Here is a 14,437-nt window from a genome sequence, read left to right on the forward strand (position 1 = left end):
ACGAGTGGAAGCGTGTTGGAGTGGCCTTCATCCAACAGTGGATGGCGAATGGCTGTAAATAATGATGATAATGATATATTTATTGATGATAATGATATATTGAAAACTCGAGAACGGTGTATCCAGTGGTGTAGTGCTAAATAAAAAAGAACCAGGTCGGTGTTTAATTTTTAGGAATCCCCCTTCCGCTGTTTTCCTTACTAAAACAAAGGTGTATCCTAATTGTATTGGTAGTTCAAATATTTGTAAAAAAAAATCAAATAATAATTTACAAATATTCTTACTTGTTGAAATTATGATGTATTTTTTTATATTTTATAAAAACTTCCATAATTCGTGTTTGTGTGTCAACAGCAACATTTGCTTTTAGCAATGCTAAAACCATACATACATACATGTCAAAAAACTATCAAATTTTAACATGTGAATTTAGAAATGACTATTAAAACAATGTTTATATCAATCAAGTGCCAGGGTGGCGACCTGGCTCAAATATAAGTACCAGGGCGGCGACCTGGCCCGACTACACCACTGGGTATATCCCATATTCGTTATCGATCACTGTCAAGCAAGGATAAATACCACCATACAATTTCAATGACATAGGTCGAATGTGTCGGTTTGAAAGGACTATCTCATGCACAAGTGCCATGAACGTCACATTTAAAACTTAAAACTATCTTAAAAAAACCACGTGCCACATACACCGCTGTCTGATTTCGCCCATAGACACAAACAGATTAAAAAAATCATTATTAGCTAATATAAAAATTCAACGATTATTTATTATTTATTCATTTAAGGTTTGGACCATTGTTGCATTACAGGAATTCCTAATGCGCCACAATGGTCAAAAATATAACAGAAAAGAAACGAAACAAAATAATAACTAAAGAAATTAGACACAACAAAAACAAAACATATATATATACACAAATAACTAATAATAATAATTACAAATTATAAAAAAACAACAAAGAAGGGAATGTCTTATAAAAGAAAAGAGAGAAAGAAAAATAAATATAAACATATGTATGTATATACACAGACAATAATACATCTATACATAATCATAAAAAATAATAGCAATTATAATAGCAGATACGTAAAAATATCAAATATAAAATATAACATAAAGAATGCCTTGCACCTACAGCCAGTTTCAATATTCCACTCATAAATCACAATCAATCATGAAAACAATGATGAGCGCAGACTACCAGATAAATGGGTTACGCTCACTAAAGTGGAAAATATCACATTCAGTCTCGGCAGCAACGATTTCATTAAGAAGTCGAATAGCTCTTGGAATAGGAGCCATTCGAAAAAGAACTGTGCGGGCAGAAGGTACAGCCATCAAATGACGAAGTCTACCACGCACATAGTTATTAGGGACATAAAGTCCCAACTGCTCCAGCAACAACGGGCATGACGTATTACCACGTGGGAGCTGGAGAACAAAACGAATTAATGAGAAGTTTCTCCGAAGTTCAAGGGAATTATACCCAAGCATGCCCAAAAGGAAAGGAGTAGGGCAGAGATATGGGTAATACCCAAACTCTTTCTTATATAGAAAACGAAGAAATGTTTTTTGCACTTTTTCGATAATAAGAGAGTAGTTTGCTTCATTCGGATTCCACACAATCGCATTATACTCTAGCTTACTTCTAACAAGCGAGTTGAAAAGCAAGCGAGAAGACATGGGGCTGGAGAATAACCTAGCATATCTCAAGACAAATCCAAACGAAAGGAAATGTCAGCGACTGTCTTGATGTGGTTGTGAAAGGTGAATTGAGGATCAAAAGTGGTACCCAAGTCGACCATGGATTCCACACGCTTCAACAATACGGATCCAATGGAATATCCGTGACAATACAGCGAATTCGCACGTCCATAACTCATAATGGCACATTTACTAGTATTCAGTTCAAGTCCTAAACTGGAACTGAACTCTAAAACAGCGTTAATATCCGCTTGAAGGAGAGAGGCTTGCCTCTCATCCTTAACAGCAAAAAATAATTTAACGTCGTCTGCAAACAAGAAACATGAAGCATTGCGTAGTACTTTAAGGAGGTTATTAATGTTCTTAAGGTTATTAATTATTTATTTATTTAATAGTTTTGGACCATTGTGGCATTACAGGAAGAACCTAATGCGCCACAATGGCCTACAATTGAAAAATATATAAAAACAAGTAAACTGTAAATAAAGGAAAAAAGCAAAAGCAGAAAACATGGTAAAATAAAATAATAAAAAAAAGTAACAAAAGGAAAATAATACATCATTCAGAGAGGAAAAAAAAATAGCAAAAGTGTAAAAATCAAAAATAAAATCCATAAATCCCATTCTTTGTTTACACTGAACAAAATTAAAATAGTATATAAAAATGTACAAAGGAGAAAGAAAAAGTAAAATAAAATAAAACAAAATAAGAATAAAAAATAAAATCACAGCGAGGCCCAAATGGAAGAGAGTAGATTAAGATTCCACTCATACATCACATTCAAATTAAGAAAGTAATGATGAGCGCAGGTTACCAGATAAATATGTTAAAATAATATCGGATAATCTACGCTCCCCAAGGTGGAAAATATCACATTCAGGGACAGCAGCAACGATTTCATTGAGAAGTCGAATAGCTCTTGGAATAGGAGCCATTCGAAAAAGAACTGTGCGAGCAGCAGGTACAACCATCAAACGATGATGTCTACCACGCACATAATTATTAGGGACATAAAGTCCCAACTGTTCCAGCAACAACGGGCATGACGTATTACCACGCAATAGCTGGAGAACGAAACGAATTAACGAGAAGTTTCTCCGAAGTTCAAGGGAATTATACCCAAGCATGTCCAAAAGGAAAGAAGTAGGGTAGAGATATGGGTAATACCCATATTCTTTCCTATATAGGAAACGAAGAAATGATTTTTACATACCTCCTTTACGTTTCACTTACGATTACAATTCAGGAAAAAGTTTGCCTCTTATCCGATCGTTTTCATACTTTTCCATATTGCTAATTTTGGTCATCATATAAGTAAATGGATCCTCCGCCATTACGATGATGCAAACATATCGTGTAAGACGCGTTTGATATCTGCCCGGCGAGATAGTCGTTCACGTTTATTAGTTTTAAACATAGATGGCGGTAGTAAAATAAAATTATTGGATTTTTTATTCAAAATAATAATTTTATATACAAATTATTACACTTTTTCAATCATCAGAGATTATAATTTGTGTGTGCTCGTAGGGGTGGGGGTTAAACTTAGTGAATTCAGCGTTCCAGCACTTTTTTTAGCACTACATCGGCGATGTTAACGTTTCGGCTATAGGTGAGTGCGACCATCTTGTGATTTTTGAAATGGTCGAATCTGAGTGTTCTGACGGTGAAGATTGGCGGACGCCATTTTGAACGCTCGTACAATGTTATCGGTTGGAATGGTCCGGGAGCTGGGCCGTTGCTTGTGGGAGTGACCGGATATTAACCATTGAACGTATTCACCTCACTATATGAGAACATCCTTTGTGAAGAGCGAACACGCGCGCGCTACCACCAGCGCCCCCACAATGGCGGGCGTCGGCGCACCGCAATGACGTCACTCACCTGCAACTGCAACGGCTGCTGCGCTCGTGGCGCCACGCGACGCCATTTCGCAATCTTCCCCTGAAGCGAGCCGCCATTTCCGATTCGGACATTCGCGAAGAAATCGCAATCCCGAAACCATTCTGACCTACCTTGCGTATCTCGTCCTCGAGAAAAGTCATCCAGACTACATATACACTCCTTGGGGTGGTGGCCTCATTTAAATATATCAAGGGTTTTACGGGTCAGCTTTATATAACGGTTTCAATAAATAAACCATCTCTGTGACTTTGAATGTGAATGTGTTCATTCAATCTGTATTTGAATAGCTTACACATAACTACATACATTCTGACAGTGCCGGTTCTAGTTGCTTCGACGCCCTGATGTAACTTCTATTTAGCGTCCTTACATTATTTTCAAAAAAAAAAAAAAAAACATTTCAATTTGTTATTTATGTACCTATGTATGTTGTATGTATAATAGTTACTCGTAGGTACATACATATATGGTAAAAAATGAAACTAAATTAAATTTGGTGCAATTTTTTAAAGTATCCATTTTACAAAGTTCATTAAAATTTAAGAAAAAATTGAGCATATTAAAGGTCAAATATTTCAATCAACATATACGGGTATATTCCCTGTCAATCACGCATATACCTACATACATATATGTACATACATATGTACATACGTGAGACATATAACCGCGTTTTAATTTACATATATGAATTTTGAGCCCTTTTTATTTTTAACTAGCTGAATCCGGTATGCGTTGCAATGCCACAATAACGCATGCAATTCCCGTTCCCGTTCCCGTTCTCGTTCCCGTTCCGATTTGTCGGAAAAATGCAGGCAGTGAACACATTTTAAATTATTCAATTATTTGTTTATTTTACCCTAACAACGTACATAGGTCGCAACACGAAAACATTTGAAATTATCGCGTTGCAATGCCACTCATTCCTGTTTTTGGGCAATTTTTTTTTACAGTAAGCTTGCCGGACATGCATACAACAAATCCAGAAAGTTCCATCGTAATCGGTTGAGTGATTTAGGAGCCTATACGAGACAGACAGACAAACAGACATTACTTTTTAAATATATAGATTTAAATTACTTATAGTGATTTATGTACATAACAATACCCATCTTAAAAGATGTTCTGATTTCCATTTTAAAATTAATTGACGATTTTTTTTAACGATAAAAACATCATTTTAGCGCCCTTTTGGGACGGCGCCCTGATGCAGCGTATCTTTTGCTTATCGGGTAAAGCCAGCCCTTAAGTACAGGCCATCAGTATTTTTAAATATTGTTAAGCGCAAACCATTATATTTAATGTTTTGCGAAATATTTCTCGAAATGAAGAAAAGTGGACTTATGCCACTTTCAAATATCACGGCTTATATAGAGATATGATGTGATTGAAAATACTTTAGCTTATGCCTAATAGTCTGTGCATGGACAAACTGCATAGTTCGTTTGTCGATTTGTTATTTTGTGTATACTTTAACTGAACAGATTGGTTCGTGTATGAACAAACTAGCATGTTCATGAAAGAAAGAATGTATACTTAAACTGAAACATTATATTAATAAAAATAATGAAAAATGTTGAAATGAAAAATAGACTATAGAATTTTCACCATTAAGAATACCTAGAAAATTGAAAACTTTTGTAAATATATATTTCAGCAACAAATTCAACCAATTGCCATTTTCAAATATCATGGCTCATATACGTACCTACATAGAGGATGAGATAAACGATTGAGAATACTTAAACTCATGCCTACTAGTCTGTGCATTGACAAACTGCATAGTTCATTTGTCAATTTGTTATTTTGTGTACACTTTAACAGGCCAGATTAGTTTGTGTACGAACAAACTAGAATGTTCATGACCAAACAAAATGTACACTTATACTGAAACATTATGTATATTAACAATAATATTAAAAACTGTTGACATTAAAAATATAATAGAATTTCCACCATTCATTATATGTATATAGGAAATGGAAAACTCTAGTTAACAGTTTAACAGTTTAGTTTTTTTTAACAAATCCCACAAATTGCAACTGTGAAATGTTTATTTATATCTATAGTCTCAACAACCATAAATATATACATATGTAGTCTTAACAACCCTACTTTGTCATCTCAAAAAGGTCAAAAGCACGATAGGAGCGATGCTATGTAGATCAGTGGTCTATAAATTTTCGCAATTTTATCTCAAAATTTGGTATGAGAAGCCAATTAATTGCTTTAACAAAAGTAATTACTAATTTTTTGCCTGTAAATGTACCCATAAAACCTATTAGACAAATATAATATTGCACTCATAATTCACATTATCAACATTTATATAAGAATTGATTATATTGTTAATGCCTTATATTTTTATATTTATGACCAAAATATTTTCTAAACAGCTTACAGAATATGTATAATGATTGTTTGAAGTATGGTGTAAAAATTTAACATGTCTTGCATATTAAGTTTTTCTTCCGTAATTGAAAGGATAGATGTTTGTATGTATGTGACTGCATTGAAGTTCCAAGATCATTGTTGTCCGTACAATGTATGACTAAAGAATTCTAATTTATGAAAGAAAGATCATTTGTATGTACAAAGTATCGTATTCTAGAAGGATTTATTTAACAATAATTGTATATCTTCAAACGCGTAACTTTATTAGATTTTGCAAACGCCACGTGTACTATATACACACGACGCGACAATAAAATTTGAATGCAGAGACTTGAATGAGATAATTCCCGCCTACGGATGACCGGAAGTGTGCAGGGCCGCTGACATAATGTCATCCATCTTAATAGGTCAGATCGAGACGGTAGAAAAAACAGGAAAATTCATTTAATATAACAAAAGTCAGACACAAAGCCATGACTCAATTTGTCTGCATTGATTCGTGCATCGATAAGGGGTATTTGCAGAATTTTCCAGTTAGCTTTCGATCGCAGCTTGACACGACCACGAGTTCAGTGTGTGCTCGCTTGATGTTGATGAATGATTTTGTGACTTGAACCAGAATCATCGCTAATCCCCCATTGAATGATACGTCGCGATATCCGATGGGGTCACACTAATTGGTCGGATTGTACACGCGGTGATTTCATTCCTTGTAAAGGTCAAGGTAGGATCAGTTACTGTGGTGAATAAAAATACAACATGAACCATTGTAAATAAATAACCATTGAAAATGTGGAAAAAATAATGATTTTTACCGTCTTTGGAATTTCCAATTGAAGAAATATCGACGAATTGTGACAAAGTTTTTATGTAATAGGTATATTAAAGTGTCTTTCGTTCTTTCGAATAAATTTTATTGGAATGCAAATAAATGCAAACATATCTTCATATTCTTCTTCAAGATATGTTTATGTAAATAGCCTCAATTTATTCATGTAAGAATGTAGAAAAAAATAAAAGCAATGGGAGAATGAATTTAGATACATGTGTATGTATGTAATAATATGAAAATAAAAATAAAAACTTTCAGATATACTAAACTCAAGCTAAAATAATAAACTCAATACAAATACCACATTTAATCTTAAAAATCATAAACCAATTTACTTTTTTTATTTAACGACCATTAATTCAAAATTAAGTGATCGAGATAAAATGCAAAATATAGAAGATGATAATTTATTATTTCTTTCAGGTGTTTTCAATGGAATAAAATTTATCAAGAATTTGGGACACATACTCTATGTATAATAGATGTAAAACAAATACTCCAATACATTTTTCAAGTCTGAAAGTAAAAGAAGGAGAAGACGTTGTGAATTGATTTTTAAAATAAAGATAGATGATTTTAACTTTATGGATTTATATATTTTGATTAAAATTAAATTTAAATACTTCAATACTTATATCACGCATTATATAAAAAAGCGATGAAATTGCGATTAAATTAAAAATGAAGAGCACACGTGTTAAAGAGGTCGAAATATATATAGTGAAAGAAAAATCGAACAAGAGTAAACTGCCCCTTCCGGTTGTCGGATGCTCACCAAATTTTATACATAACTTAGTATTAAGCTTAAGCTTCTAGATATGAAATTTCAATTCAATAATCTAAAAGGTTTCTGGGAAAAACATAAAAAATCTAGATTCTAAAAGTACTACCTTCGGTTGAGGTAAAAATATTTAAAAAATATATATGTATAAAATTTATAATTTCTATTACATGTAAAAAAATTCAGCCTAATTCGATAAGCGGTACAGGAGATGATTGAATTCAAAAACTTAAAAAAAGAGGACATCTATAAGGGAGGTACCATTTCCGGTCAACTTTATAGGTTACTGAAATTCTTATCGTATCGATAAGAATTTCAGTAACCTATACTAAGTTTCAGTTTGATAGGACTAACGGTGTTCAAAAAATCTCCAAAATTCGCAGACACACACATTTTTTCTAGATCATGAAAAAATGATCAGTGATCGAACCATATTCTGATTCAGAATCATTCAAAATCTCGAGTTCGAATTTTCGCATGATCACAAAACTTTATCTATTGTTAGTACGTACATACATAGATAAAGTAAAAAATCACCTAAATTGTTAATATTTGAATGAGTACAAATATTACATGTATGTAGACTGATTGATTTTGATTTTTTTATATCAATGTATGAAGTATTGAAACATTTAATGAGAGATAATTTTTTTTTAGTTTTGTAACCACATTTAATGGCGTCATTGTTTATTTTTATCTAGTTTTTTCAATCGAGCATATTATTGACACGTGTCAAAAGTGCGAATTCGGCCCGGATGACCGGATAGGCATAGGACGACTTTGTCAATGTTCAGGAGACGGGCGATTAGGGGAAGAAGCGCGAGCAGAATTTATGGACAACTAAGTGGACGTTTCACGCTCTCAGGTCACTCTGATACACTCACAAGGTCTCACCGACAATTTACTAAGTGAAAAAATTACTCAGCCGACGACCAGGCTACAGCTTCTGGCCATTGCGCGTCTCTAGCCATCATGAGCTGACATTAGCCGGAATGACGAAATTGGACACTAAACGACCGGTCGCACATCCGATGTTGGAAAATATTAAGAAAAACGACCGTTGTGCGTATTCTTACGCTCATACAAATACGTTGGCGTACCGTTTGTAATTGACGGTAAACCAATCTGATGTGAAGTGGTTCAAAGCGTAATTTTCAATTGTTTGGATTTTATTTTACAAATCGTATGTACGTACACACTTGTGAGCATATTCGCAAAAAATAACAATCGATTGGGTATAGTGGATTTTTAAATGAAACCTATTGGAATAGTATTCATGACATACGTTAATTTTCCCACACTTTTCATTGAAAAGATCCATTTGAAATGGCAACAATTGGATACAAAATTTGTTCCGCTTTAAACTATACTTCCGGAGGAAAATTCGGCATAGATGTCTCTTTAACAAAAATTAGATTGAGACATCTACAGAATTTTATAAAAATGTTTTATTTATTGATTTTTCTACATATTACGTAAGAAGCTTATACATTGATTTTTATAATGAAATTAAATTAATTTATTAATTATTAATATTACATTATTTACAATACAGCAGATAATGACGTATTATTGTTAAAAATTAAAATGTTTTATACTGAAAAAAAAAAAATTATAAAGTTTTTACATTTTTTCAATAGATGTCTATAGTAGCACTGCGAAAAATGTTTAAATTAAATATATTTTTCATTTATTATGCAATCCTAACGATTACCCGAACACAAGGAAAATCTCGGCGTTTTCAACTAGAAATATTTAATAAGGGCTCGCACATTCGTTCATTTTCAAACGTCCGAATGAAATTACACACAAAGAGGGTCGTTTTTAGATATTACAGAATAAAACAAGGGATGCTGAATATATTATAAAATTCTATACGAATTGCAACAGCGTCCGAAACGACCATAATCCGAGAAAATATAAGCGAGACCGGGGCTAAAAAGGGGCATCTCGTTATTTTTTATTGCGATTTGATTGTTCATTATTCGCACGTTCTACGGTCCAGATATGAAAGTGAGCACCGCGACGGTTTTACGATATTTTCGCCATCGCATTTCATCCCCCGCTTTTTGCGGCGGAAAAATAATAAATTGATACGGCGAAATGTTTAAACATTCGAATAAAATTATAGAACAATTGAATCGCGTTTTATTTCAATGAAATTTTTTTCACTGAAAATTTTCAACGAAAACTTGACATCGATTCTGAACAGGAAGTAAGTCTAGAATTATTTAACACCCGAATTTTAGATGATGCTAATTTTCGAATCGTATTAAAGCGTGATTCGGTTTGACGCAGTTTGAAGACTTTTGCTTTTTTTGCTGTTATTTAACACTATTACAGTCGATGGAGTATAACTCGATATTTCCACGTACGCTTTTCGCGTGAAAATTGCATCCAGTGCAGCATACCGCCTGAGTGTCTGCACTATGACGTAACATGTCTACTATCCAGCGTTTAAATCGTTACTCTAGGGTACATTTTTGTCGCCGTACAATGCATGGAATACAAGAAAATCGGGGTCCAAATCGATATGCCGGAAACGTATAGGGGAAGTACGTACACACTGCTTCAAATCACCCAGCACATTAATATATTATATATGCACGTCATCACAATTAGTTTTGTAAGAATTGTGTATGTGATGAGTTAGGAATCGATCGGTTGGATGTGTGTGAATGAAATTAGTGGAATGATTTGCAATTCATTATGAAATTTTGATACGCGAAGGGCTAATTATTTCAGCCCCGGGCTCATTGGTTCGAATATTATATACTAAACATCATCATGGCCATTCATCAATCAACACTCGTGGCATGAAGGTTGTTTTAGTGCATTTCAACTAACAAGCATCTAAATTGGGTGAATTTCGAGGAAATACAGAGGAATTATCAGGTGTTGTAAATTTGATTATCATTTTTTTAGATACATACATACGATTTATATGTATAATTTTTATATATTTAAAAAAAATTAAACGATAGTCATACTAAAATGAATCATTTCATGATGAAATGGTTTGTAATAATATTCACAATATATCATAGGAAGTGGTTTTATAAATTATAATCAAGACATTTTCAATCATTCATTGGTAATTCAAATTCAAAAATATATTTACTACTTCATATTATAGAGTTTAATTGAGAAACAATATTTTAACAGTCAGTTATTTTTTTATAAATGGTCAGTAGCTTTTGCGAAAATTTAGTGACATCACTTTTCTTTATGCATATATATGTGGATAGTAATAAACGGTCAGTAAGTTTCTTATTATTTTGAGTATTTATTTCAAAAACAGACAGATAATATAGCTTACTGATCATCTACTTACTGACCAAATCAAAAGAAGCTACTGACCAAATAAGTACAGCCCTTTAGCTTCCGCTTTAGCTGATTGTAGTGGACATTAAATTTATTTTACATTATTTTAATCGAGAACTTTTAGTCAGTGTTGTCATATAGCGTATGAGAATCAAGTCATATGGCAATTCGTGCACAATGCTCTGCCCGGTCACGCCGCTCCGGGTAGCCATTTTATTTTCGTTGTTATCTCATAAAAAAGACAATTACGTGCTGCATTTTCCATAAATAATTTCAGAAAAATGCAAAAAAATATTTTTCATGTCAGTTTAATGAACCAAATAAAAGAGTTTTTACAAAAATATTTTTTTTACAAAGAATAAAAAAAAGACAGGTCTGAGGAGGTTCCTCAAAATGATATTTATTTATTTAAAAAAATATTTGTACCATTACGTCATCACGGGATGGCCCCTAAGGTAACACCTATGGTCAATTTTGTACATTTATGTATATACATATGTACATACATACATATATACTATATATAAATTAATAAAACTCGAAATTAAATTCAAATAATGGTGGCAATGCAGGATAGGTGGCGAATTGGGTAGGAATCATTTTAATAATGAAATAAGATAAATGGGCAAATTCTAATACGAAAAGATCGGCTTGGAGTCACATGTATCCAATGTCTGGCCAGCAATATTGGTTTAGGGATCGTGAAACTCGTGACTCTTCAGCTGTTAGCATTATATGCTAACCACTGAGTTATGTTGCTGGTGTAAATCAAAATTTTAACCAGTTATTGGTTAAGTCGCAGCAGAAATTTAAATCAAACACACTTATATTTTATTATAAATATTATATAACTTCAGTTGAAATACTAATTGAAAAATCGAATGGACTTATAACTATTGAAATATTAAATCAATGTTTGTTTGCGTAACACATTTATATGAAGATATGTTATCCACTCTTACGTGATAATATGTATTTTTATATTTGATAAAGATATGTTGTAGATTAAAATGAAACCAAAACAAGATTTGTTTTAAATTTAATTTAATATTACATATTACGGACATAATTCCAATTTTATAATATTATAATATTATGTATATTGTAAGCTATATATGTATATACATATATATGTAGATATGTGGTGGAAGTTTAAAAATATTTTAGTTGATCATTGGCATAAATAGTTACATATTATACACATATGTACATTCTACTTTACAAAGATTGTGTGTTAGCTTATCAAATATGCAAATCTACAGTTCTAAAATAGGAACCAGCCAGTTCGGTGTATTATCCCATGAACTTTTATCCACTCGAGCAACGCCGATCAATTCAGCTGGTTACATAATACAGTGAAACACTCGACAACTAAGCCAACGACGTTCACCCTACTAGATATCGTAAATATCGTATCGTTCACTATTGAAATAGTGATTAGATTTTTAGCTATGGATTAAGCGAATACTGATATAAAGAAAAATCGAATAAAATACGATCATTCTCGAAGGAGTATCTTTCACGCACGGTAACACCTATCAATTGCACACTCAATTACAATCGGAAAAGTTGGGTGTCGGCCACCGGAAAATTTTCAATATCGTCGTCGTTGTCTGGAAAGGTACGTCCGAAAGAAACACACCCTCGAATAAATCGCTGGGATGTGGCCAAATTTTAAAACGAAGTTCACCCCCCTTACAGTACGTATGCATACATATGTACAGCGCGGCCCGCAATAAGCGTCCCATTGTTGTAAGCAATTAAGGGGATATATATTAGATAATCACCGACAGAAACCGTGGATAGATTTATTAAACGGGACTCGAGTTATTGTATTATTATGTGCGTACGAGAGCTTCGGACTCTCGGTTAATGATTTACCGCAAACCGCAAATAATAGGTACCCAATCTATGTATGTATGTATGTATGTAATTCGAACGATCTTGGGGTTTCACGTGTGATAAGTACATTTCCTTGTATTTACATAATTGGGCATTCCGGAAATCCCGGTTAGCTCTCTGGACTTTGCTCCGCAAATTCAATATTGGGTTGCAACGTAACAGTGCGCTTTGTGTGGGTGTGTGTGTGGTTCGGGTTGTCTGGTTATAAATGTCACATATTATCCATCGTCGAAGCTTTGAGATTATGCTAAATATGTATATATGTATGTATGTACGTATGTAAGTAGATTGTTCGATACAAAGTATTGGAATTGCATTCACGTGAGGTGGGTATTATAATAAAGCGTAGTGAACTTGGTAGTCTTATGTAACCAGCCAGTCTGGGGTGTTACCCCAGCAGTTTCGCGAACATATGTATGTACGTATGTACACATATAATACACTATATATTTTATATTTTATTTATTTTATTCTAAACGGACCATTGTGGCATTACAGGAATTCCTAAAGCGCCATAATGGTCAAAAAATATAATACAAAACAAAATAACAATTAAACATAAATTAATACATTAGCGAAATAATATACTAATCAATTATACATAAAAAAAAATACATTTGAACATAAACATAAATACATCCATACATAAACATAAAAAATAGCATTTAATAATAACAGTTGACGTAAAAATATCAACTAAAAAAATATATCATAAGGAATGCCTTGCACCTGCAGCCAATTCCAATAAATTAGAAACAACTACAAATACAAAACATCCCTGTGAGGTCCAAATGGAAGAGAGTTAATCAAAATTTCACTCATAAATCACAATCAATCATGAAAACAATGATGAGTGCAGACTACCAGATAAATTGGGTTAGAGTAATATCCGACAATTTACGCCCACTAAGGTGGAAAATATCACATTCAGTCTCGGCAGCAACGTATATGTATGTATGTATATTATTTATTACGTTTCCACAATTATGCTAAGTGGGAGAAGATTGAATTTATGTCGTGCGATAGATAAATTTTCCTATCCGACTTGTTCAGGAATGAAGCGTGGAAAATTTTCGGCGCAGTTTTTACTCTTTTTTTTTCGTCTTATACTACATATACATATGTACTATGGCCATGGTGAAGTGCACTGGTGCAAAGAGCTATTGCATAGCGGTAGAGAGGTCGTGGGTTCAAGTTCCGGCGAAATAGGCTGCTGGTGACATTTTGTGGTTATTAAAACACAGGTCGACCGTCCCTTGTTAGAATTTCCGATTTTTACATACCTCCTTTACGTTTCACTTACGATTACAATTCAGGAAAAAGTTTGCCTCTTATACGATCGTTTTCATACTTTGCCATATTGTTCATTTTGGTCATCAATATAAGTAAATGGATCCTCCGCCATTACGATAGAGATAAAATATTATCTCTATCGTAATGGCGATTAGTTTAAGAAGCTTTTCAAGTCCGAAAATTTTTAATCTCGGTGACGTTTGGTAGTAATTAATTTTATACATAGATGGCGGTAGTAAAAACAAATTATTGGTGTTTTTATTCAAAATAATAATTTTTTCTA

General features: G+C 33.1%; 1 protein-coding gene across 1 annotated transcript in view; it reads left to right on the forward strand.

The window, feature by feature from the left end:
- Window positions 1-12,458: 12,458 nt before the first annotated feature.
- Window positions 12,459-14,437, forward strand: part of nrv3 (sodium/potassium-transporting ATPase subunit nervana 3) — a 44,522-nt gene continuing 42,543 nt past the window's right edge. The window contains exon 1 of the mRNA XM_077444659.1: window positions 12,459-12,580. The gene's annotated coding sequence lies outside the window, so the exon portion shown is untranslated. The remainder of the gene's footprint in view (window positions 12,581-14,437) is intronic.

Source organism: Arctopsyche grandis, chromosome 13 (genome assembly GCF_051622035.1).
Source record: "Arctopsyche grandis isolate Sample6627 chromosome 13, ASM5162203v2, whole genome shotgun sequence".
Classification (NCBI taxonomy): Eukaryota; Metazoa; Arthropoda; class Insecta; order Trichoptera; family Hydropsychidae; genus Arctopsyche; species Arctopsyche grandis.